Below are 25,896 nucleotides of genomic sequence, written 5' to 3'. Positions count from 1 at the left end.
AGTCCATAGGTTGCACCAACACCAAGGTCAGGCATTTGTGCCCGTGAATGTCGGATCCTGAGGCTCGCACCACGAGCCGCTCCCACAACCCCTATTCCTTGTAGTCATATATTATTTGAGCGTGTATTGTGGCGGGAGGCCGGTTTGAAAATGGCATTGTTAGTAGTTAACCTGAAATCGCGTGCGCTTACCCACACCCTACGAGTCCACGCCACACGTGGGTTTACTCCGACGAGGTCCCTACTCATGCACGTGCAACGCTAATTTTCGTCACTAAGTCTAGATTGATCTCGATGTCCGAACAACCCCAAAAAGTTAGAGATTTCTCTATGCCCTTTTCGATCCTCGAAATACTCCTAGAAGCTCGAGAGAACCGTGCATCTTTCTAGTCCCAACAGAGACATTGTTAATTAGCATTACGTATGTATATGGAAACTGTATTAGGATTAGGGGTTTTCACAATCTGAAGGGGTGAGTTTAGCTCAATGTTTTGCGATGCAACTTGGACGAGATGATATCGACAAGTCGATTTACTTTCTTTATCTTCCTTATTAATCCTTATGCTTCTGAACTTGAGGTGGAAACATTTCGTGCTCAACTACAGTGCCATCGGAGCTAGTCGAGTTACTCCGTTCGCATTGGGAGAAATTTCGACGGAAGGTAATCTCTATAAAGTGTACGGACATTATCTGAAGAAACACGATTGTGCTAAGTCCTTCGCAAGTTGCATAGGTCCCCGAAGAGACACAACGATGACTAACCGAGAGTTTTCGTTTATCGAGTATCCTTGCGATGAAGAAACGCGATTGCGTGATTCTTTACAGTAAGAGTAGTGCGTTGAGTTTGGTTGAAGTAAATGGAGTGGCCATGCCAATTAGGGTTTATTGGTTTTGGCGACTGGAGGCTGTGGGGAACGATCTACAAGTTTTCTTGGACTGCTCTTGCAAAAGCTATGCATGACCTACAAAAGCGTATGTGAGCGAATGAACAACACACGTTAATCCGCAGTAGTTTCGCAAACCGACTTTGAGTCAATTAAAAGCAAAGAAAGAAGGGTTTGGCAAGTCAGCTACACTTTTACTCAACCAAGACATCATGGGAATTGGGAACAAGCAAAACCCCAGGTGGCTCTTGTACCAATGACTAGGGGGGCGTGTAATCCTTGGTTTCTTATTAGTTAGAAAAATCATCCACAAATAAGAAATTTTACTCCACTCTAGAAGACTGTTATTTGGGGCAACCCGTGCTTGTCCTCCCTAGGAGACCCACGGTCCCAAACCCAAGTTGTTTGATGAATTCTTGGGAAGACAAATCTCACTCTTTAATATCCCCACAGGGTGGATGGTTTGTACTTCGATCTATCATCTACAATTTGAAGGGATTTCTTTAAAGAGTGCAGTAAAGTACTCAAGTAATTAAGTAAAAAAATATCACAGTGGTGGTGGATCGAGTGATCCAGGAATTGGTTTGTAACTTAAAGATCACGGGTTCGGTTTTCTGGTCTATCATTGATCTCGGGTGACCTTGATTAACCAGTGAAGGATAGGTCCACGTTTAGGTGTAGTTTCGGTCTTGGACTCTCCACACACATTGTAATGGGGCAAGGATGACAGGTTCACCGGCGGGTAGTTATTTACGAACTAAATCTGCGGCCTTAAACCGAACCTTCTCTTGTAGATGGTCAATAGTTTGCCACCGCTGAATACCCCCACTTTTTTTTAATAATAAAGTAACTAAGCAAAAACTATTCTTTTCATATTTGACTTTTCTTTTGATAAGTTGCCGATAATTCAGAAGACTGAAATTTCTTGGTAATATATATCGAAGAGTGCTTTCAAACCACTAGTTCACCTCAAATAGCATGACACAATTTGAAAAACTGAACATGGATTTTTAAAATTCATTTGATATGAGATGATAAATAGGATTAGAACAATTGGCCTTCTAAAGTTGGTAATATCATATAAGAGTTGGCGTTTCAATGAAAATTGGTCATTTGGATATGACTTAATTAATGTTGGTAAGTCATTTAGCTAGCTAGTTGGTAACCTAAGACATATTCAAAACTTCAAAATGTTGGTAAGTAAATCAAATGAAATTTGTATAAGAGTCGGTGACTTTAATAAACTTTGATAAGTTGTTGGATTAGTTGGTAATTTGAAATCGATTAAATAAATGTTGGTCATTGGTTCAAATAAAAGTTGGTGACCTAAAACTAGTTGGTAACTTCATCAATAAAAAAAAATGGTAATTCACTCAAATTAAGATTGGTAATTTCAATCCAAAATTGGTAATCTAACGCATTGACAAACTACACTAATAGAACTCATAATTTTTTGAACTATTAGTAAGTTGTGTGAACAATGAAATAAACGAATAACAATTTAATATATGAGCTGGCGAATCACTAATAAGTTATCACACAAGCAATTCATAAATAATTTTGTTAACCAACGGTATTTCAAATTTACCAAGGTTTCGAGAAAGTTATCAATACGGATATGTTTCTTTTTTTCCAATTTAGTGCATTAGGGGGTAAAAAAAAAACCCTTAAGCAAAGAAAAAGTCGAGCAATCTCGAAAAAAGTCTAGCCAGCTCATCTCTGTTATACTGTATAGATATGTGCACCCTATCTAGAAAGCAATAAAACAAAATGAACAGATCTTTCCTAAAATGCAGCCGGGATCAACGAGTCTCATTTTAGACATTTTCTTAGGTATGGTGGTGTTGGGTCGTAAAATCTCTGTGAAAGTAGGTTAGAATGGCTTAGAAAAGTTGTGGCCCAGTTTAAATGGGTCATAATGGGTGATGATGGATATGCCAAGCAGACTCAATTTCAAGCTTAGTAAGCGCAGAGAACATGTACAAACCCATGGTGCACCACTCAGGCGAACCAAGTGCTTTCAGCCTTGCCAAAACCTAGATTGAAGCTGGATTTCCTAGTTCTCCAAATTCAATCTGTTCTAGGTTTAGTTCATTCACAAGAATGGTGACCACACAATTGGAGTATTACCGATAGTTGGGTAACCAACGGCATTGTGATGAATAGATACGGACGATAGGATTATTCTATAGTATGATAGAATGCACCGAATGAAGTTCTTGCGCAATGTTACATCTAATTAGTTATTCAAGATTAGTAAGGTAACTTATGTGACCTTACCCAAAAAAAAAATCGAATCAATCACAGACTCAGATGAAATCATCTTCATCTCATTATCAACGAGTGTGCTTCTCTGTCTAAAATATTAAGTAATCCAGATAAGCCGGTCAAGTTCTCGCATGGCGGCGTGTAAGCTGGAGAAGGGCAGAGACTCGTCGTGACTGTGCCTCCATTCTTTACTATGAACATTGTGTCCATGCCCCACGTCATGTGCCGGTCCAAATGACAGTGCAAGTACCATACACCTATTTATAGAGCATTTAAAAAAGCATTATGAGTGTCCTATGTAAAGCTTAGGACGACAAAGTTTAGTGTACATATTGTTGGATATAACCTCCAACACATATAACTCAGAAAATGTGCATATGTTGAAGCTTGATAAGCAGTGCATTTTTACCTGGATTGTCTGCTGTAAATCTGATAGCAGCCCATCCGCTCTTTGGCACGGCGACCATTTTTATGTATGGAGGGTCGACTAAATTGTATCTTTGAGGGTCGGTATCGATGTTGAAGTCCCCGATGCCGGTACCTACGACATAAAAAGCGTAGCCATGCAAGTGCAGAGGATGAGCCTCCGTCGCGTTGATGATGTTCGTCCCATGGAGCACTATCTCAATCGTCTCGTTGAAATCGAACACCTTCACGACCGTTCCTTTCATTGGCGCTGAAATATTCAGCGGTAGATCGTCCCCTGTGAAATTGTATAGAATCCCGGGAAAGTACGGGAGATTCATGCTGTAAATATCACTTATGTTCCTGCAAGATGAACACATCTATAATTGATGCATCCTTTTGTTAGTTATATATATATACCACCTGTCAAATGTGAAATTAAATTACCCATAATAAGCTTGTAGTATATCAATTGACGGGTTGACCCAACTGAAATTGTTCAGGCTTGCAGCCATCCTATCCCCATAAATTCCTCCGCACGAGCTATTTGGGCAAATCAGCATACCCATAGATGCTAGCACGAACATGCGTGTCGTCACATTCTGTGGCACGTTCACAGGTGTTCTGCGGTCGCCAGGCTCCTGAGGCGGTCCGTGAACGTCACGGCCGCCTCGTTGTCCTTGTAGGATGGCAAACTCTATGGGAACGGAATCTTTTGGGGAGCACTGTAGTTGCCTCGGTACTGCAGAATTGCCGTCGCGTTGCTATGATCGTAATTGGTGACGTCGAGGCCGTCGCTAGAGTACTGTCGCAGGGCCATGTAGTAGTAGCCGAGGGACTAGTTCGCGGTGACCAAAACGTCTATCGTTTGGCCTGGAGTTATCATGATATAGGCGGTGTCTATCGGTTTGAGGTAGGCCCCCCGTCCATGCCAACCACAGTAAGGTTGTGCTCGGCAATCGGGAAGAAGAGGTCCACATTGAGAAACGCGTTAATCATACGTAGCAAAAACGTCTTCTCATAATCAACGAGCATGAGATATGTCGTCTCTGCGACAAAGTTACACGTAAAAGTCACCACCAACATAACAAATGGTTTTGGGCTTGAAAGTTAAAACCAGCTTAATTACTTCTGAAAGTTACATTTAAAAGAGGATTAAGATATTGTTAACTTAAGTAACTTGGTGAATTCAATCTTTACCGCTAGAGCACGCGCACGTATCTCCCGGTTCACCATTGATCGTATAGGCATCAGATCGAGGCTTGTCTGAGCCAGTTTCAAGTGCTAACTCCAGCAATTCCCTCATGCTTTCCTTGTACCAACAGGCTGCAATCGATCACAAATCACATCAGCACGCACTTGGGAATCTTGATTTAACGATTAAGAACGAGTAACAGCGGATCGAGTAACTTGTAATGCATTAGGTAATTGCCGAACAGATGGATACAAATTCAACAAGTTAAAAGACGAAACCAGATGTACCATTCAGAGGGAGGTTGGGGGCTCTTAAGACTTGTCTTCTCGTCTGTTAGATGTTTCTTCCCTCAGCTATTGTTTTTCAGAGCAAGCACGTGCAAATGAGCTCATAAGTGTCACTTGTTATTCTTGGTAAATGCCAAACTCGAGTTCTGATATATATCTTCATGACAGTCAACATGAGTCTGCTTACTCTGCCAATTTATATCACGCCAGCCGAGAACTCATCTAATAACGTTTAGGGCAAATCTACTATTTATTCTCTTATGTGTCGACTCCTATGCCACTTCTATAGCCACTATTTCCGTGCAAAGAAAAGGAAAAGTTGCCTCTCTATAAGTGATAAATCTTCTGAAACGACCTTCATGAATCCATAAGTGGGTCCAAATCCAAATATACATACCAAACACGAGGACTTCCTCGCCATCGGGTTTCGGATATGGATAGGTGGTTCCTTCACTCGACAAGATGACTATCGCGCCATGGACGGTGGCACGTGTCCAGTCGCTGTAAGCGTGCCACCACAAGGTTCCTTCTGCATTCGTGAACTGGATCTGGTAGGTGAAATTTGTTCCCGGGGCGATTGGACATTGCGTGATGTACTCGGGGCCATTCGACCATGGATTCCGCCTCTGCTTTACCCCGTGCCTTCATGAACAGCAATGGATTTAATTACATTAATGTCCGAGTTTGAAAAATTTAGGGATTGCATATGACACGGAATATTTATGTTGTGACGGAACTTTTCCTCGTTAAGTTAATGAATTTCAGCCATTCTCTAGGACCGCCAATATGTTTGAGATTTTGCAATGGTTCTCTTGATTGATAACTAGCATTGTCAACGCGCAAAAATGAGCACACTTGCAAAAAATATAATTTAATTTCAAAGAATCTTAATTATCTGATTTCTAAATGTTGAGAATGTAAATTTATAATGAAGATGGGAAAATGAAAAGAAAGATGGAAGATAGTTACATAGTTTTTAGAAAGTTTTTAATGCGCAATTTTATTTGTTTTTTAATATATATTTTTAAATGTTTAGCAATGGTATTTAAGTAAGAAAAGACGAAAGCAGATACCTCTCGAGCAGGTACCGTTTTTCCCTTGATCATCATTAACTGCAAATCTTTTTTTTAAATGTATTTATATCATGGGAGTATATTGCTACTTATTTAAAGTAATAAAAGTTGGCATTTGTCTGATTTCATTTCATCGAAAGTCCAATATTGTATAGCACAGACATCTGAATTTCCAGCTCAATTAATTATCACAGCACATGATATTCTCTTCATTGGATTTTGACACTTCTAAACTTTTCTTTTGAGATTTCCTTATCTTTAAGGCGTTCGATAACAAGTACTTCAGTTAAAAAAATCAAACTTCAACGCCCTACTAGACTGTTACAGTATTAGAGAGAAAGAAAACTGACAATATGCAATGAAGTACGTCTATTTCTTACTTCTTAATAAAACAGAATGCTTACAACTGATGCTCTTTTAAAGAGATAATACATGAAGGTTAAGAAAGAAAGTGCATCCACTAACTCCTAAAAAACAGTAACGTGCAGAAACCATCTACTGACTTGGTAAAACACAAACCCATGTTTAGCACCACTATAAAACAGACTCCTAAAAAACTAGGACAACAAACAACTGACTATAATAGGATAGATAAATATGGTCAAATAAGATCACGTGACTCAACAATCCCTCCCTTAAACTGAAAGTTTGTCAACATTCAGTTTAATACAACTTGTTAACACCAAGCAGGTTTCTCAGCTTTTGAAATGCAGCCAACTTGAGAGATTTAGTAAAACATATCAGCAACTTGATCTTCACTTCTATAGTAGACGAGATCAATGACTCCTTCCTTCGTCAGATCCCTTAAGAAGTGAAACTTCACATCTATATGTTTGCTTCTTCCATGTAAAACAGGATTTTTGGAGAGCTTTATTGCTGAACTATTGTCACAATAAATTGCAGTAGGTCCTTGACTCTTGAAATGAAGTTCTTCAAGAATTTTCCTCAACCAAATAGCTTGACAAGCACATGAAGTTGTAGCAACAAATTCAGCTTCAGTGGTTGATAAAGTGACAATCGGCTGCTTCTTTGATGACCATGAAATAGCTCCCGAACCCAACATGAATACATATCCGGAAGTGCTCTTTCTATCATCTTGATCTCCAGCATAATCACTATCAGTGAAGCCCATCAAGCTTGAGTTTTCTCCCTTCTTGTAGAGCAATCCAAAACCAGTCGTACCTTGCAAGTATCGAAAAATTCTCTTGGCAGCAAAGAGATGCATCTCAGTAGGATTCTCCATGTATCTGCTTATAAGACTCACATAATACATTATATCTGGCCTCGTTGCGGTCAAATACATTAAGCTTCCCACAATTTGCTTGTACATAGTGCTGTCAACTCTCTTTCCTTCAGAATCTTTTACTAACTTCAAACCCGCCTCAGTTGGTGTGCTAGAAGGATTACAATTCTTCATTTGGAACCTATCTAAAATGTCTTGCACATATTTTCTTTGTGAAATGAAAATTCCACTAGCGAATTGAACAATCTCTATCCCAAGAAAATAGTGCATCTTTCCAAGATCAGACATATCAAATTCAAGCATCATAGACTGCTTAAATTTTTCAAACATGGCTCTATCATTTCCAGTATAAATCAAATCATCCACATATAAGCAAACAATAAGCATCTTCCCTTCATCTCTAGTTTTGACAAAAAGTGTATGCTCATATGGACACTTTTGAAGACCTTCCTTCATAAAATAGGCCTCTATACGACTATACCAAGCCCTTGGAGGTTGTTTTAGTCCATATAAAACCTTGTTTAGTTTATACACCTTGTGCTCACTTCCAAACTTTACATAACCAGGAGGTTGATCAATAAATACCTGCCCTTCCAAGTTTTTATGTAAAAATGCCGATTTCACGTCCAACTGGAAGATAGGCCATGAGTTTTGCGCCGCCAGTGCGATCACCAACTTGATTGTGTCATGTCGAGCAACTAGAGCGAACGCTTCTTTGTAGTCAATGCCGAACTCTTGCTTGTAGCCTTTGTCGCGACCGAACTCCCGAGCCCTTTTTTATCGAACATGCAAAAAAGGGGGGCTCGCCTAGTACGTGCTAAGTCTAGGTTTGGGACTTAACTCGGGCTCTCCCAAGCTCATACCATATCGCGACTTAGGGTTTAAGTTTCTTAACATGCAGGTGATCTATATCAAGGAGTCGCCACTAATCGATTTGGGGTGGGTCGATTAGAAACCCAAATAGGGTGATGGGAGAATCACCATATTCCTGCGAACTAGAGATTAACTGAGTTTGGGGACTTGGTTACACTAGTTGGATAACTAATGCCCTTTCGGTACCATTTTACCTTCTTCATTTTTTAAAACATTTATCAGGCAGTTTGGATTGATTTTAGGACCTTTCTCCTAACATGTGAGGTGATCAAGCGAGTGCATAATCAGAAACGATTAGCAGTCAGGAACATAACAATTCATGCAGCCTAAGGTTCTAACCTTAACTAAGTCAGATGACATTCAAAAAATAACAGCTGCGATTGTATTAAAAACATGCATAATAATACAGCGATAATAAAAATAACATGCAAAATATTACTGCGCAATCTCAGGCTTGTCTAATTTAAACAAGACAAAAATATGCATAATAATACTACAATAAATTAAACATTTAGAATATATATCACACAAAAAAAAAATTTGAAAATTTCTTTTAAAAAAAATACGGAAGAAATTTTTTTTTATTTTAAATTTTTTTATAAAAAAATATAAAAAAAATATAAAATATAAAATAATAATAACCAGGTCGGGTCGATTAGGTCCGACCCGGGTCAACGGACCCGACCCAAGCGTTGACCCGGGTCGGATCAGCTGAACCGGGTCGGTCAGATCGAACCCATGGGAGCAGCCGCCGGCGAAGCCGAAAATCGACCTCTCGCCGGCGGACCTAGATTGGCGCCGCCCCCAAATCGGCCCCTGGGACTAAAACCAAACCTCTCCACCCATCGGGGTCACCGTCCGACCGCCGTTCGCCGGCCGGCGATCAAAACGAAAACTGGTTTCATTGAGGACTTTTGTCGAGCAGGTGGTGTGCGCTACCAAAAACAGCAAATTCTGACCTGTTCCGGCAAACCGGAGGATTCAGGCGACCCAACCTACCTTCGGTGAGGACACACGGACGGCAGGGGACGACGGTATGGGCCGGGATTCGCGCGAAACGGCCGGCGCGAGTCCCGGCCAAACCGAGCAGAAAACCAGAGCAGAACAGAGGCGGTTCGGGCTGGGGGAGAGCTCACCGTCGACGGCGCGTCTGGGGCTTTCCGGTTGATCGGGGGGCGACGGCGACGCGGCTGGGAACCTGCAAGAACCAACTCTCCTCTCTTTCTCTCTCTATTTTCTCTCTGCTCTGTTTCTTTCGTAAAACGGCTGACCGGCCTCTCTCTCTCTCTCCGGCTATTTATAGCCGGCGACGACGGTGCCCCTCTGCTCCGTTACGTCTGTAATGACGACGGTCTGCACCGGCCTACTCTGGCGCGCGACTTTCGCGGCCATTTAGGCCGGTGCAGAGCAGGGGGGTCAGTTCAGTGAGGCGCAGAGCAGAGGAACAGGGAGCTGAGAGGGAGGAGGAGATAAGGGAGCCGGGAAATGGGGAAGACGAGACTGGCCATTAATGCCAGTCCCGTTGGCGTGCTCATCCGGCCCTGCTCTGGCCGGATAGCGACGGTGAGGAGCGGCGCCGCCGTGCGTCGGCGTGACGTCGCGAACAGGGGAGAACAGGGGCGAGAGAGCGACCGGCGAGGGGGAAGAAGAAAGGAAGGGGCTGGGCCGGGCCAGGCCCAGTCCGCGCGGGGAGAGAAAAAAAAAAGAAAAGGAAGTGGGCTGGGCCCGCGTGGGGGAGAAAAAGAAAGAAAAGAAAAGGAAAGGGAGCGGGCCGGGGGCCCGCGCGGGGGGAAAAGAGAAACGGGCCGGGTCGGCTCGGCCCGACTCGATTTCTTTTTTTTTTTTTTGTTAAATTTTACTCCAACAGACCCTATTAATACAAATGTGCCTAAATTCTATATGCAATGCATTTAAATAGAAATATTTTTTTGTTTTAGGAATTAAAGAAAATTAACTCCTAAATTTTGTGTAATTAATTTTGGGCAAATCAAAAATAGGTGTCAATAGCTGCCCCTCTTTGAAGGTGAGCTCGCAGAGATTGAGCTCGCAGAGGTTACGTTCAAAGATAAAATGACACCTAAATTTAGCCCATGCATGCTCAATGAATGCTATTTTTGGCGAGACTGGAGTCCCATTTTTATGATGTGATATAAGATGATGCATGCTAAAGCAAATAAAAACATACCTGGGGCTACTTACCTTGCCGAAGGGTAGAGTAATTCCAGATAGTTGATATTGTGTGTCGAGGACCCGAACCTGTCTTCGGTCGCCTTAACGGAAAAAATGGTTTGTCTAGGACCCGAACCTATCTTCGGTCGCCTTGACGGGAATTGCTTTTGCCTAGGACCCAAACCTTTCTTCGGTCGCCTTGACTGGGGAAATCACTTGCTTAGGACCCGAACCTTTCTTCGGTCGCCTTGACTGGATTTCGTTTGTCTCGGACCCGAACCATTCTTCGGTTGCCTTGACTGGGGGAAATCGTTTGCCTAGGACCCGAACCTATATTCGGTCGCCTTGACTGGATTTCATTTGTCTAGGACCCGAACCTTTCTTCGGTTGCCTTGACTAGGGAAATCGCTTGCCTAGGACCCGAACCTTTCTTCGGTCGTCTTGACTGGATTTCATTTGTTCTGTCTAGGACCCGAACCTTTCTTCGGTCGCCTTAACTGACTGGATTTTGTTTTGACAAAGTACCTGGGGGTCCTCGCCCGAGGATTTGTTGGTTTGCCTGGTGGGTCCTCGCCAGCAGGTCTTGAGAAGGCTCAAACGATGAGCACCTGTGGGTCCTCGCCCGAGGATTTGTTGGTTTGCCTGGTGGATCCTCGCCAGCAGGTCTTGAAAAAGTTCAAACGATGAGCACCTGGGGGTCCTCGCCCGAGGATTTGATTGTTTGCCTGGTGGGTCCTCGCCAGCAGGTCTTGAAAAAGCTCAAACGATGAGCACCTGGGGGTCCTCGCCCGAGGATTTGATTGTTTGCTTGGTGGGTCCTCGCCAGCAGGTCTTGAAAAAGCTCAAACGATGAGCACTTGGGGGTCTTCGCCCGAGGATTTGTTGGTTTGCCTGGTGGGTCCTCGCCAGCAGGTCTTGAAAAAGCTCAAACGATGAGCACCTGGGGGTCCTTGCCTGAGGATTTGATTGTTTGCCTGGTGGGTCCTCGCCAGCAGGTCTTGAAGAAAACTTAAACGTTGAGCACCCGGGGGTCCTCGCCCGAGGATTTGTTGGTTTGCCTGGTGGGTCCTCGCCAGCAGGTCTTGAAAAAGCTCAAACGATGAGCACCTGGGGGTCCTCGCCCGAGGATTTGATTGTTTGCCTGGTGGGTCCTCGCCAGCAGGTCTTGAAAAAAGCTCAAACGATGAGCACCTGGGGGTCCTCGCCCGAGGATTTGATGTGAACAGAGGGAGTCAGTTCCATGCTCAGGAAAGTGAACAACGGGGTCAATCCGATGTTCAGAGGGTGAACAACGGGGTCAATCCGATGTTCAGAGGGTGAACAAAGGGGTCAATCCAATGTTCAGAGGGTACCATAATAATCGTAGGTACATGGATTTTTGGAATCAGGCATGGATAAAATGTACTTACTTGGGCACGTTCCTGCCTCTTAAGGGCATGTCTCCTGTCAGACAAGTTTTTTTGTGCAAAGACATACGTATTCATCGGAGAAATAGACAACTGAGGCTATTCTTGAATATCGTATGAAATATCTTGACCAGCTAGTCAAGATGCTTTTCTTTTTCAAAGGAACACCCAATTTACCTTCTGGGTAGTTTGAAAAGAAATCTGATGAAATACCTGGGATTTCTTACCCGGAGGTTTGATGTATCATCTGCTGAATACCCGACCTTTTTCAGGGCATCTCTTTTGTGATGATAATGAGGGCTTCTCCAGCGCCCGAATTTTCGTGTTCTATCACTGGGGATTAGAACTCTGAGCTGCAAAAGCATGCTGTGTCAATTCCACTTGGGGAGCGGAAGAAATTTTCTGTGACATCTTTGGAGACGCTCCAAAGGTCATATGTTCTTTGAGTCTTTGAGGATATTTTACCTGTCAAAGAGGGTTAGCGCAAACATGCATCCATTCATCAAGGATAGACAAGCTAGGCTATCCCAGAATGTGTATTTGAAAGTTCATGCATAATGATTTTACCATGTTTGCATCACCAAACATCCACCGAGGGTCAATCAAGATAATTTTCGCTTGGGATGTGGACTTCTCGAGATGCCGAACGAGGGATCCTCAGTCAGAAAGGACTTTCCACTCGCTCTCATTGAAAAGGGCTATTTGTCCCGTCCATTAATGCGGGAACATCGAAAACACTCAATCTGACCGTTATTACATCCGCAAGGGTCTGAGTTTTCTCGCAAGCGGTACGATGCTGCCAATCTGAGAGGTCTTCTTCAGGGTCGTAATGTACGCTTGGTCAATGGCTTAACGAAGGAGACTGTCCGAGTCAAGGCCATGAAAGAAAATATTCTGCAATCATCTCCGGGTTTACAAGTCAAGAACCCTGTAAAACGAGATAGAAATAGTCTTGCTCGCACTTCCTTGAGCGTTGTTTATAAACATTTGAAATTCCACGTTAAATCGAATGCCCTAATCAGAAGAGACTTCATGAGGGATGTAACGTGGGCTCAGTTCACAGGTTGAGAAACGAAAGGATCGTTAGGCTCAAAAATGTGTGTAAGGGTGAAAATTGGTGATCATCTTAGCATTGTCACCAGCCTTCTTCTCCACTATCGGGACTCTTTTGGAAAACTCCCTGGGTAATCCCGTGTTTTAACTTCTTTGACAACTTTTTCTTGAGGAGCTTCTGCGTCAAGCATTTTCCTAGATACCGTTCTATCTCTGTTCCAATTGCTTTCTCAAGAATAGATTCGTCTTCATCTATCATGTGACAGATCTTTGTCAAGACAGAGTTCCTAAAGTAGGAATTTGTATCGAAGAAGAACTCAAGTTTAACCCTTTGGGGTCGTCTTTTTCATCGTTTTTCTTCTTCTCCTTTTTCTTTTTCTTTGTTTTTTTTATTCATGGGCATTGGCCTTGCTTTTACCAGGCACACTGCTTTTTCATGCCCCTAGTTTTCAGTATTTTTTGCTGCTTTTTGGTGTTGTCAGGACTAGCCTAAACAAGTTTGAGCAGAACAATGTTATTAGGCTCTTGGAGTCTTCATCTTGATTCGGTACTTTGGACCCTGATGCTCAAATTGTGGTGACTTTTGCCTTGCCCCGGTGTGGGGATGATCACCAACTGGGTTCATACGAAATGGAATCACCGGCTCAATTGTGCTAGCAAGGGATATAAGTGTATGGGATAGAAGAAGAACTGCTCTTCGTCATCCTAGGGCACTTAAATTATCGTGAGAGTTCACCTGCAATAATAACACTCAAAGATTAATGCAAGTGAGAGCAAGAAAATTTCTATTCATCTTTTTCACCTTGTGAGAGCTGTTGCAGCTGATGATCATAGAAAATTTTAGATATTACAAACTCCTTATCCTTCTTGTCTTGCTCAATTCCTAAGTGAAAACATCACTGTTATCAATAAGATGTTGGCATTTTGAACATGCTTTAGTTTGCTGCTTCTCTCTTGACAAAGCCCTCTTAGCCTCGACTGTTCAGCCGTCGATGGTGTGTTTATCTTGGAGGATCCTGTCGAGGACCGCCGGACCCGTGAAGACGACGAGGTCGAAACCACGGGAGCGGTGATCGAAAGGGAGGGATGATCTTCTTGCTCCCTCTGAATTTGAATCCTCCTTATGATGCCGATTTACCTCAAACTGCCCCAATGTGGGGTGGTTCTTGACAGGGGTAATTTAAAAGGAACCTTCAAGTGTATGGGCTCAAAAATGATCAAGCAAAGGATCAGCGGTAGTGTATGGGGCAGAGAAATGAACTGCCTCTCGTCATTTTGGCTACCGTACCTTATGCGAGAAATCCCTTTACCTTGTAGAAATGAAACTTTTTCGCTCATCTTGCAAGAGTTTAGTACGTGAGAATGTGTATAGACTAAGGATTGCCTCTCATCATCCTGACACACCTCGTTCAAAACATCAGAGCAGTTCGACACCATTCGTCGAATTGTCAAAATTTTCATCAGGAATTGGTGAATTAAACAGGTAAAATTACCATCGTTCAAAACATCAGAGCAGTTCGACACCATTCGTCGAATTGTCAAAATTTTCATAGGGAATTGGTGAATTAAACAGGTAAAATTACCATGCGAAATTCTTTCCAAAAGATATGCAATGCACTTGGGGGAAGGTTAAGCATTTATTTGCTTTAACATGTTTCCTCCTTCTTTTGATTCTTTCAACTCTTAAAGTTTTTAGGGAAAAAGATACTTACCTATGCTGCAGTAGCGACGAGGCAAACCTGCAAGGCAATAAGAAAGGCCGTGTTAATGAACGGCTCTTTGAGGGACACGAATTGGGAACGATACAACATTACCCTTCGTGATTCCCTTCATTTAAGATTAAACTGACAACCCCTTGAGTTTTCTCGGATGTTGATAATTCCCTTCTGACACAAGCAGTAGTTTATGTTAGAAATGAAATAATTAGGGTAAATTGAGAACGATACAAATTACCCTTCTTTCATTTTGCTTTCAAAGCTAGCAGAGTCTTTTCTCCTCTTTACTTTGTTCAGCCTTCTTTGTCTCAGCCTGCTCCTCCATACTCTTGGTCACGAAGCTCGAATGAAATCCTCTCTAATTAGGGGTGCTTCCAAATAGAGGGTTCTATTGTCAGCGCATGCTGTGTCAATGCGGTTCCAGCATGTTGAGGAGTTTCTCGTGAATGCTCCGATTCCTGACTGCACAGGCATGTGCAATTGCTTGCGTGGGGAACTTCGCAGCAAAGCTAATCTCTGCTTTAAAGGTCTTTGACGGACATGGACGTGACTACCATCGAGACTTCCGTACTTGCCAGGATCGGCTTTGACGCAATTTTGTCATGTGCGAAACCCTTTCTGGTTAGACTTGCTACCATGAGTGTTCTTTACTCAATTTTGTCCTATGTAAAAGGAAAAGATATGTCATTTCTGTACTAAAGTGGATGAACTCTAGGAACGAAATACATCCTTTTTGATGGACTGGGGGATTGCATGCTTCATAGTCTAATCTTCCAGTTAAGCACTTCTTCGTCATGTTTCGTTCGAGAGGTCCCAACATTGGTGCTCTATCCGGCTCGCTAGCACGTAAGAGTTTAGCATGTTCCCCAGTTCATTATCTGCAAAAGAAAAGAGATGGAATGTCATTTCCAAAATTTGTTTAGGAATAAGACATACCTTTTTCTTTCAAAAGGGGTAATCTTTTCTTGATTTGCCCCCGACTTTTGTACGAAATGATGTTTCGCTCATCATGGAGTCAAGGAATGGTCAGCATTCTCTTTGACTTTCTGGGGTTGATATCACCCACCGGTAGTAGTGAGATTTCCCCCATGTTTCATTTGAAGGTTGGATGCTCTTCGCTCGGACTGCCCCTATCAGATGAATTGGTCCGTTATCATCACTAGGGTCTGATGTGCTCTTCAGTTTGCGTCATTTCCAAATATCCCTTTCGTAATAATAAATCAAAAGGGAGTATGCTCTGAGACACGAAGTGAGCGAGTTAGAAAGACAAACAGGGCTATGAGCATGCATGCTTTTTCACCACCGTTCTTTTTTTGCCCTTTTGAAAAATGATAAAACGTTTGTTTTATTTTCAAAAGCTTAGAAACAAGGAAGCATGAGGAAGCCCGGGCCTCAGAACACTTTCCTTTACATGGCTGGATATCATCAACGGGCCGATTTGGGATACTGCCTCAGGCCCTCAAAACAAAACATTTGTAATTCTTTTGAATAATTCAGGCGAATTACATTTGTTGGAATGGAAATTGCAATACTAAAATTCCAAGCATAATTACAAATTCAGAAAACTGGGAATCTTAGAAAACAACTGGGACTTTAGAAAGCAAGAAAAGCTCCTACATAAGGGAGGATTCAAACTATTAAATATGCCTATATTCTAAGGGAGGAAAATTGAGTCTTCAGTTTACTCAATGATGACATCCGCGCCTCCTGCTTGATTGGGTGGTGCGTTGCGGAATGAAAACATCTTTGCATCCAACAATTTCTGGACCTTATTTTTCAAGACAATGCAGTCATTGACGGAATGTCCCGTTTCACCCAAATGATAGTCACATGCCTCGGAGGGATCGTAGTCGGGGAAACGCTCAGGATTTTTACGCTTCGGCTCTTTAGCAAGCAACTTCTTTTCCAAGAGAATAGGCAGGTTCTGAGACATAGGCAAGGGGAGTGGCGTGAACTGCTTTTTGTTATTTCGCCTTTGGGGCGGCTTGCGGCCAGAGGCCGATTTCTGTTTACTGCTCATCTGAATCATTGGGGAAGGACGAACGGTTTGGGTGTATGCAACATCCGCCTCTGTCAGGGGTTCTTTCTCCTTCTTCATGCCGAGTTTCTTGCTTGTGGAAGTGGGGTCTGTAAACCACCCCTCACGCAATCCCATTTCGATTCGTTCGCCCACAGGAACAAGACGATTAAGGGATTCAGCAGTGGCACCAACCAGGCAGTGTCTGTATTCATATGGAAGAGACTTTATGAACAACTTTACTTGTTCATGATCAGTGAGTTGTGGGGTAACCTGGGCGGCCAAGTTTCTCCATCTGGTGGCATACTCTTTGAAGGACTTACTCTTCTTCTTCTCAGTGCGTTCCAAATCATCACGAGTAAAGGTGACATCGAGGTTAAATTGATAATGCTTGAGGAATACATCAGCGGCATCATCCCAAGACTTAAAAGTATCCACATCTTTCGACATATACCATGTCAAGGCTGGCCCCGTCAAACTCGCTTGAAAGGTCTTAATCATGAGGGGTTCGTTGTCAACGTACTGGGTCATCCGCACATGATACATGTGCAAATGATGTCTGGGGCATGAGGTGCCATCATATTTCTCGAATTCTGGCATCTTGAACTTTTCTGGTACTTTGACCCGTTTGTATATAGACAGGTCAAGTGGGATAGCATTCTGCTGGCCTTGTAGCTGTTTCAGCATCTCCTCGACTTTTGTAAGGCGTTTGTCCTGTTCTGTCATTGGTACAGCTTCAAGTTCAGGCTTCCTGACAGCAAGGGGAAGCGGATCGTCCTCCAGTAGGGGCATTTTACTGTCACTGGCGGAGGCTTTGTCTTTTCCAGTAGACGGTGGTGGTAACACCACTTCAATTGCTGCAGGCGTGGGTGTGAGCTTGCCCTGAATGGATTCCACCTGCTTTGTGAGATTTTGGATCGCATTGAGGACCATCTTCATCTCGTCCTCCATGTTATTGAGACGGACGTTTTCTTCGGCCATTTTTTGTATCTACCTGTGAAAACGCTGATATGAATGAGTATAATGCTCAATAAAGAATTATTTTATGACTTAGTCATAATATTATTACATAATTTCTTTATTTGCAAAGAAAAAATGAGAAAAAAGGGTTTTTATTAATATTAACATTACAGGAGGCGTCCCCGGGGTTCGAACCCCGGTCGCCTTGGACCGTGACGCTACATCCCCGGATACCACTAGGCCAAAGGCCGCGATGGTGTCATTAAGGGGCGAAAAATTTTATTTAAAGCATAAAAAACGGCCCGAGTTATATTAACATTTGTACAACCCATAAACATTTTTACAGGAGATAACCAAAACCCTTAAACATAAATACAGGGAAATATAAAAGACATAGCTTTTAACAAAAATGGCGCCATTCCCGGATGCTCATTCTATAAACGATGGGGAAGCTACAGTCTCTCGGAGCCGCTTATTTTCACGGGTAAGCTCCGCAATAAGCGTATCCCTCGTCTCGTCGGTCCCACCATGCTAGAAACTCTTTCTTAGGAGCGGGAACGGATTGGATATCAGCTCCTCCCATCGTATGTAGAATGCAATCAACGGGTGGCCTAACATTAACAAATCAAATAAATAAATAGGCTGAATAATAAAATGAGAAGGGACAGAATATATACCTTTCCTTGAACCATGGCAATCACAACGACATACACATGAGGAGTGAGGTTCGATTTCTATCTAGACTGGCTCAGCAAAATGAAATTAAAAGGGTGCCTGACCGTCGCAGCCTCGCGTTGGTGTCAAGTCCTTTTAACCTCGGCCAAATCGAAAGGAATATCTTATAGTCACGCGAATAGCGGCTAAAGATACTTCTTTACGATTTTTAGAAATAAATTTCGGGGAAAAGAAGGCAACCTCTACATCGTGGGCTCGCGTTCGAGGTCGTATCTTTCTTAACACCATCCTAAAATGCCCTATCGCGGCCCAGGTCCGGCAGCGTGGTTGTGTGTGCAATGGTGTAGTGCTAAATCATTAAAGCATGCACAACAAATTATAAACAATCAATTCAAACCTACAAGCACAAATAACACCTTAATGTTAGTATCGTACCTGGAGTCCTTACTGCCAAAAAAATTATTTTGAACAGGGTAAAATTTTTTGGCTTAAGTCCACTTTAGAAAATGCAAATCCCCAGTGGAGTCGCCAGTCTGTCGCGACCGAACTCCCGAACCCTTTTTTATCGAACATGCAAAAAAGGGGGCTCGCCTGGTACGTGCTAAGTCTAGGTTTGGAACTTAACTCGGGCTCTCCCAAGCCCATACCATATCGCGACTTAGGGTTTAAGTTTCTTAACATGCAGATGATTTATATCAAGGAGTCGCCACTAATAAATTTGGGGTGGGTCGATTAGAAACCCAAATAGGGTGATGGGAGAATCACCCTATTCCTGCGAACCAGAGATTAACTGAGTTCGGGGACTTGGTTACACTAGTTGGATAACTAATGCCCTTTCGGTACTATTTTACCTTGTTCATTTTTTAAAACATTTATCAGGCAGTTTGGATTGATTTTAGGACCTTTTCTCCTAACATGTGAGGTGATCAAGCGAGTGCATAATCAGAAACGATTAGCAGTCAGGAACATAACAATTCATGCAGCCTAAGGTTCTAACCTTAACTAAGTCAGATGACATTCAAAAAATAACAGCTGCGATTGTATTAAAAAAATGCATAATAATACAGCGATAATAAAAATAACATGCAAAATATTACCGCGCAATCTCAGGCTTGTCTAATTTAAACAAGATAAAATATGCATAATAATACTACAATAAATTAAACATTTAGAATATATATCACACAAAAAAAAAATTTTGAAAATTTCTTTTAAAAAAAATACGGAAGAATTTTTTTTTTAATTTTTTAATTTTAAAAAAATATAAATATAATACAATAATAACCGGGTCGGGTCGGTCAGGTCCGACCCGGGTCAACGGACCCGACCCGGGCGTTGACCCGGGTCGGATCAGCTGAACCGGGTCGGTCAGACCGACCCGGGTCAACGGATCCGACCCGGGCGTTGACCCGGGTCGGATCAGCTGAACCGGGTCGGTCAGACCGACCCGGGTCAACGGATCCGACCCGGGGCGTTGACCCGGGTCGGGTCGGCTGAACCGGGTCAGACCGAACCCGTGGGAGCAGCCGCCGACGAAGCCGAAAATCGGCCTCTCGCCGGCGAACCCAGACCGACGCCGCCCCCAAATCGGCCCCTGGGACTAAAACCAAACCTCTCCACCCACCGGGGTCACCGTCCGACCGCCGTTCGCCGGCCGGCGATCAAAATGAAAACTGGTTTCATTGAGGACTTTTGTCGAGCAGGTGGTGTGCGCTACCAAAAACAGCAAATTCTGACCTGTTCCGACGAACCGGAGGATTCATGCGACCCAACCTACCTTCGGTGAGGACAAACGGACGGCGGGGGACGACGGTATGGGCCGGGATTCGTGCGAAACGGCCGGTGCGAGTCCCGGCCAAACCGAGCAGAAAACCAGAGCAGAACAGAGGCGGTTCGGGCTGGGGGAGAGCTCACCGTCGACGGCGCGTCTGGGGCTTTCCGGTTGATCGGGGGGCGACGGCGACGCGGCTGGGAACCTGCAAGAACCAACTCTCCTCTCTTTCTCTCTCTATTTTCTCTCTGCTCTGTTTCTTTCGTAAAACGGCTGACCGGCCTCTCTCTCTCTCTCCGGCTATTTATAGCCGGCGGCAGCAGTGCCCTCACGCTCAGATTCGTGCACGTAATGACGACGGCTGCACCGGCCTACTGCGCGCGCGACTTTCGCGGCCATTTAGGCCGGTGCGGAGCGAGAGGTCGATTCGGTGAGGCGCGAGAGCAGAGGAACAGGGAGCTGAGAGGGGGGAGGAGATAAGGGAGCCGGGAAATGGGGAAGACGAGACTGGCCATTAATGCCAGTCCCGTTGGCGTGCTCATCCGGCCCTGCTCTGGCCGGATAGCGACGGTGAGGAGCGGCGCCGCCGTGCGTCGGCGTGACGTCGCGAACAGGGGAGAACAGGGGCGAGAGAGCGACCGGCGAGGGGGAAGAAGAAAGGAAGGTGCTGGGCCGGGCCAGGCCCAGTCCGCGCGGGGAGAGAAAAAAAGAAAAGGAAGTGGGCTGGGCCCGCGTGGGGGAGAAAAAGAAAGAAAAGAAAAGGAAAGGAAGCGGGTCGGGGGCCCGCACGGGGGGAAAAGAGAAACGGGCCGGGTCGGCCCGCCCCGACTCGATTTTTTTTTTTTTTTTAAATTTTACTCCAACAGACCCTATTAATACAAATGTGCCTAAATTCTATATGCAATGCATTTAAATAGAAATATTTTTTTTGTTTTAAGAATTAAAGAAAATTAACTCCTAAATTTTATGTAATTAATTTTGGGCAAATCAAAAATAGGTGTGAACAGCCTTTTACGACTAAGCGAGCTTTGTACTTATCAATTTCACCATTCTCCTTCAGCTTCGTCTTGTACACCCACTTCACGCCAATGGTCTTTTGCCCTTTCGGAAGCTCTGTCAATTTCCAAGTATTATTTCTTTCAATGGCTGCAATTTCAGTATCCATCGCCTTCCGCCATTTTGGTTCTTTAACGACATCTTTGAAAGCTACTGGATCGCAATCTAAGAATAAAGCAAAATGAGTTAGGGGATCTTCGGTTTGGTCAATCCTGATTACCTCATAATCAGTCATCCATGCAGACCTTCTTCTAACACGTCGAGGTCGTTGTTCATCTACTGTTTCAGAGGCTGAAATGCATTCATTGATTGCTGGTTGTTGCTCATTTTCTACGGATTGTGCATTCTCCAAAGGCTGCTACATTTTTTCTCCATTTTCTCCATCAAAATCAACTTGTATTTGTTGTTCAACATTGTTTTCTTCCCAAATCCAGAACCGCTCTTCATCAAAAATCACGTCACGACTGATGACAATTTTCTTGGTGATAGGATTGTACAATTTGTATGCTTTTGACTGCTCACTAACACCAAGTAAAATGCATTTTTCACTTTTGTCATCAAGCTTGCTCCTCTTCTGATCTGGAATGTGGGCAAATGCTATGCAACCGAAGATTCTGAAATGCTCGACACTTGGTCTGCGTCCACTCCAAGCTTCTTCAGGCGTCAGGTTTTGAACAGCAAGTGTGGGGCTTCTGTTTAATATATGAATGCTCTAATTGACAGCTTCAGGCCAAAAACTTCTTGGGACACCACTTCTTGCCAAAATGGTTCGTACCATGTTCACGATCGTGCGATTCTTCCTCTCTGCAACGCCATTCTGCTGTGGCGTATAAGCTGTTGTAAGCTGTTTTTGAATTCCATGAGTCTCACAAAAATTTACGAATTCTTGTGAGTTATATTCTCCACCACGATCGCTGCGAAGAGTCTTTATAAGTGTGCCTGCTTCTTTTTCGACTAGTACTTTGAAGTTTTTGAAAGCTAAAAAAGCTTCAGACTTCTCCTGCAGAAAATAAACCCAGGTTTTCCGACTATAATCATCAATGAACATTATAAAATAACGTTTACCACCGTTTGATGTCGGATTAATGGGTCCGCATAAGTATGAATGAATCAGTTCCAACACCTTCTTCTCTCTACATGTTTTTCCTTTCGGAAACGGGTCTCGATGTTGTTTGCCAACAACACACTCTTCACAAACTTGAGAAGGACTTTGAATTTGCGGAAGACCTGTCACCATATTCTTTTGCTGCAGCGTTTTTAGACCTCCAAAATTCAGATGTCCATAGTGAAAATGCCACAACCAGGCTTCGTCCTTCAATCTTGTAGAGAAGCACCATTGGGTGGTGTTATCGAGATATAGTGGAAACATCCGGTTTGTTGCCATGTTGACTTGAGCAATTAAGTCCAACATTTCATTTTGAATGCGACAAACTCCATCTTTGATAGAGATCTCATATCCCTTCTCTTGTAACTGACCAATGCTAAGCAAGTTGGTTTTCAAATCTGGAACAAAGTAAAAGTTCGAAATAATCTGAGTAGAGTTCTTCTTGGTGTGGATCTTAACGTTGCCTTTGCCCATGATAGAAACTGAAGATTTGTCACCAAACGTCACAGTGTTATGGAACGATTCATCCAAGTCTGAAAATACAGACTTATCTCCACACATGTGATTGCTGCAGCCGGTATCTAAATACCACAAACTGTGATGAACCTCTTCTTTTGCATGACAGGCCATCAATAGCGACACTTCTTCTACTTTCTCTACAAAATTTGATTTTACAACACGATTTTTGTTGAGATTGGTTCTACATTTAGACTTATAGTGGTCATACCTGTGACATCTATAACATTCAACATTTGACTTGTCTACAAACTTTGATTTGTTACTAGTTGAATAGTTGTTGTCACGGCATTTCACTTTCCATTTGGAATTAGTAGCATGATCCTCATTTGATTTCTGGTGTGAATATTTGTCCTTCCATCTCCCTTTCCCACGATCAGGACCTCTTGGATTGGCTACTACCTTTAATGCTTGTTCCTCTTTATCTTGCTGGACAATTTTTTGCTCATGAACCAGCAAAGAACTCTGCAACTCATCAATTGAAAGTTCATCAATATCTTTAGATTCTTCTATAGAACAAACAACGAAATTAAATTTCGGTGTCATTGATCGAAGAATCTTCTCGATGATGGTGACGTCATCCATCTTCTCGCCATGGATCCACATCTTGTTAGTGATCATCATTGTTCTTGATAAGTAATCAGTAACGGATTCGCCGGTCTTCATGCGTAGGTTCTCAAATTCCGTCCGAAGCCCTTGAAGTTGCACGCACTTTGCCCTCACGTTCCCTTGATACTTTTTCTTCATTGCATCCCAAATATGCTTGGAGGTGTCTTTGCAAAGAATTGTCTCCAAGGTTGATCGATCGATAGCTTGAAAAAGGTAGTTCTTGGCTTTGAAGTCCTTTAGTTTCAATGCATCTAAGTCAGCTTTTCGTGTATCAGTCAATACCACTCCAGCCGCTAGTTCTGCTACTCCAGAATCAACGACATGCCAGTACTCTTTGGACCACAGGAAATTCTCCATCAACATGCTCCAATGATCATAGTGACCATCAAAGCGAGGGATAGCTGGCTGAACGAAATTATCAGTGGCCATTGAAAAATTGATGCTGTCTTCTCACAACCAGGCTCTGATACCACTGTTACAGTATTATAGAGAAAGAAAACTGATAATATGCAATGAAGTACGTCTATTTCTTACTTCTTAATAAAACATAATGCTTACAACGGATGCTCTTTTAAAGAGATAATACATGACGGTTAAGAAAGAAAGTGCATCCACTAACTCCTAAAAAACAGCAACGTGCAGAAACCATCTACTGACTTGGTAAAACACAAACCCATGTTCAGAACCACTATAAAACAGACTCATAAAAAACTAGGACAACAAACAACTTACTATAATAGGATAGATAAACATGGTCAAATAAGATTACGTGACTCAACATAGACAAACGGTAACCCCAAAACTAAACTTTTCTTCGCCGCCGATATCTCGAAAAAAGAGTATCGTTTTTCCCAAAAGAGGAGTATGTAACACTAACAATTAACAAACAATGCATTCAAAGCTAACGTGAAATTGACTGTAAATGTGCTCTTTCTTTATTGAGGACATGAGGAAAAGGAGTTAGATTATCAGCTTTACCAATGGAGGGTGACGCCGTAGTAGCCGTGGTTGTGAACGTTGACGAACACCGTGTCTCCTTTATGGACCCTTATCTCCGGCCCCGGGAAGCTGCCGTTCAACGTCAACACGCTCTTCGTCACGCACAGCTTCGTGAAATTTTGCTCCTTCAGCTGCATTGCACACCAAACATCAGTTACGAACATCTAAGCTTCAGCGCAGATACGAAACTTAGAAAGAAAAAAGAAAGAAGTCGCAAGTCTAATGTAGCTCCTTTTCTCAGAGGCAAAAGTACACTAGAAGTGCCATAACTTGTGTACGGCGATCATTTTGGTGCCAACTTTTTTGAAAAACGATCATTTTAGTGTCAATGCTGACGTGGCTCTCCGGAAATCCGATGTGGCGCTGACACGGCTCGCCAGAGAGGTCCACGGCTCGCCGGAGAGGTTCAGTCAGCATTAAAAACCAAAAACGACGCCGTTTAGCCCGCTGACGTGTAATTTTTAAAAAAAAATTTAAAATAAATAAATAAATAAAAGCTTGCAGCAGCGGCGAGGGAGCCCTCGCCGTTGCTGCAGCCAACCCACCACCGCCGGAAAGGGCCGGCGGTGGTGGGCGCAGTGGTTGGCGAGGACCAGATCTGGCGAGGCGAGACCTCGCTGTCGCGACCCAGGCGACGTCGAGGTTTCGCCTCGCCCAGCGAAGGCGAGGCCAGACCTCGCCGTCGCCTGGGTCGCGACGGCGAGGCCAGACCTCGACGTCGCCTGGGTCGCGACGGCGAGGCCAGACCTCGCCGTCGCCTGGGTCGCGACGGCGAGGTCTCGCCTCGCCGGATCCAGCCCTCGCTGGGCTCAGCGAGGGTCGTCGGGTCCCGGCCAGGGGCCAGCGACCATTGCCGACCACTGCGCCCACCACCGCCGGCCCTTCCCGGCGGTGGTGGGTTGGCGGCAGCAGCGGCGAGGGCTCCTCGCCGTTGCTGCAACTTTTTTTTTTTAAATTAAAAAATTCGAAAAAAAGCCACATAATTTCCACGTGTACAAGTCATACCATTTTTTTTTTTAATATAAATGTCAGGTCAGCTTTTTGGTCGGAATTTTGGCCGGAGTCACTAAAGTGATCTATTTTCCTCTGACTTGGCACCAAAGTGATTCGAAAAAAAGTTATGGCACCAAAGTGATCGCCGTACACAAGTTGTGGCACTTCTGGTGTACTTTTGCCGCAGTTTTGCATGCTGATTGACTGTAATATACTCACAACAAAGTCGTAGAAGTGAATACTGCCGTGAGCAAAGGGAAGGAGCACCACATTGACCGCAAGAAGATGAAGAAACACTCGGGATTGGACAACGTCCATGTCCCAAAACAATGAGGGGTTCTGTACTTTGCTTTTCTTGAAACACCCTTCTTGTGAATCCTGAGTTTTTTCGCAATGCAAAGCTCTCGGTCACTGCATCGAGTAGGCTCTCACTATGATCAAAACCACGACTGCTTGCTTATTTTTAAAGGCAATTGGGCCGGCTTCAAAGATTCTGATCTACACAATATGTGAAAAATAGTTGACTGGGGTCTCAGCTTACATTCAACTCATCCACCTCGTGGTAAGTGTGTGTGTGTGTGTGTGTGTGTGTGTGTGTGTGTGTGTGTGTGTGTTTGTAGTTGGG

General features: G+C 43.6%; 1 pseudogene; it reads right to left on the bottom strand.

Moving 5' to 3' along the window:
- Positions 1-3,208: 3,208 nt before the first annotated feature.
- Positions 3,209-25,589, bottom strand: LOC115684657 (laccase-15-like; annotated as a pseudogene).
- Positions 25,590-25,896: the final 307 nt, after the last annotated feature.

This window comes from Syzygium oleosum, unplaced genomic scaffold, assembly GCF_021117445.2.
Source record: "Syzygium oleosum isolate NSW1041296 unplaced genomic scaffold, Sole_v2.1 Sole_v2.02, whole genome shotgun sequence".
Taxonomy (NCBI): Eukaryota; Viridiplantae; Streptophyta; class Magnoliopsida; order Myrtales; family Myrtaceae; genus Syzygium; species Syzygium oleosum.
The sequence above is the reverse complement of the archived record's forward strand: the minus strand, read 5'-3'. Positions and strand labels throughout refer to the sequence as shown.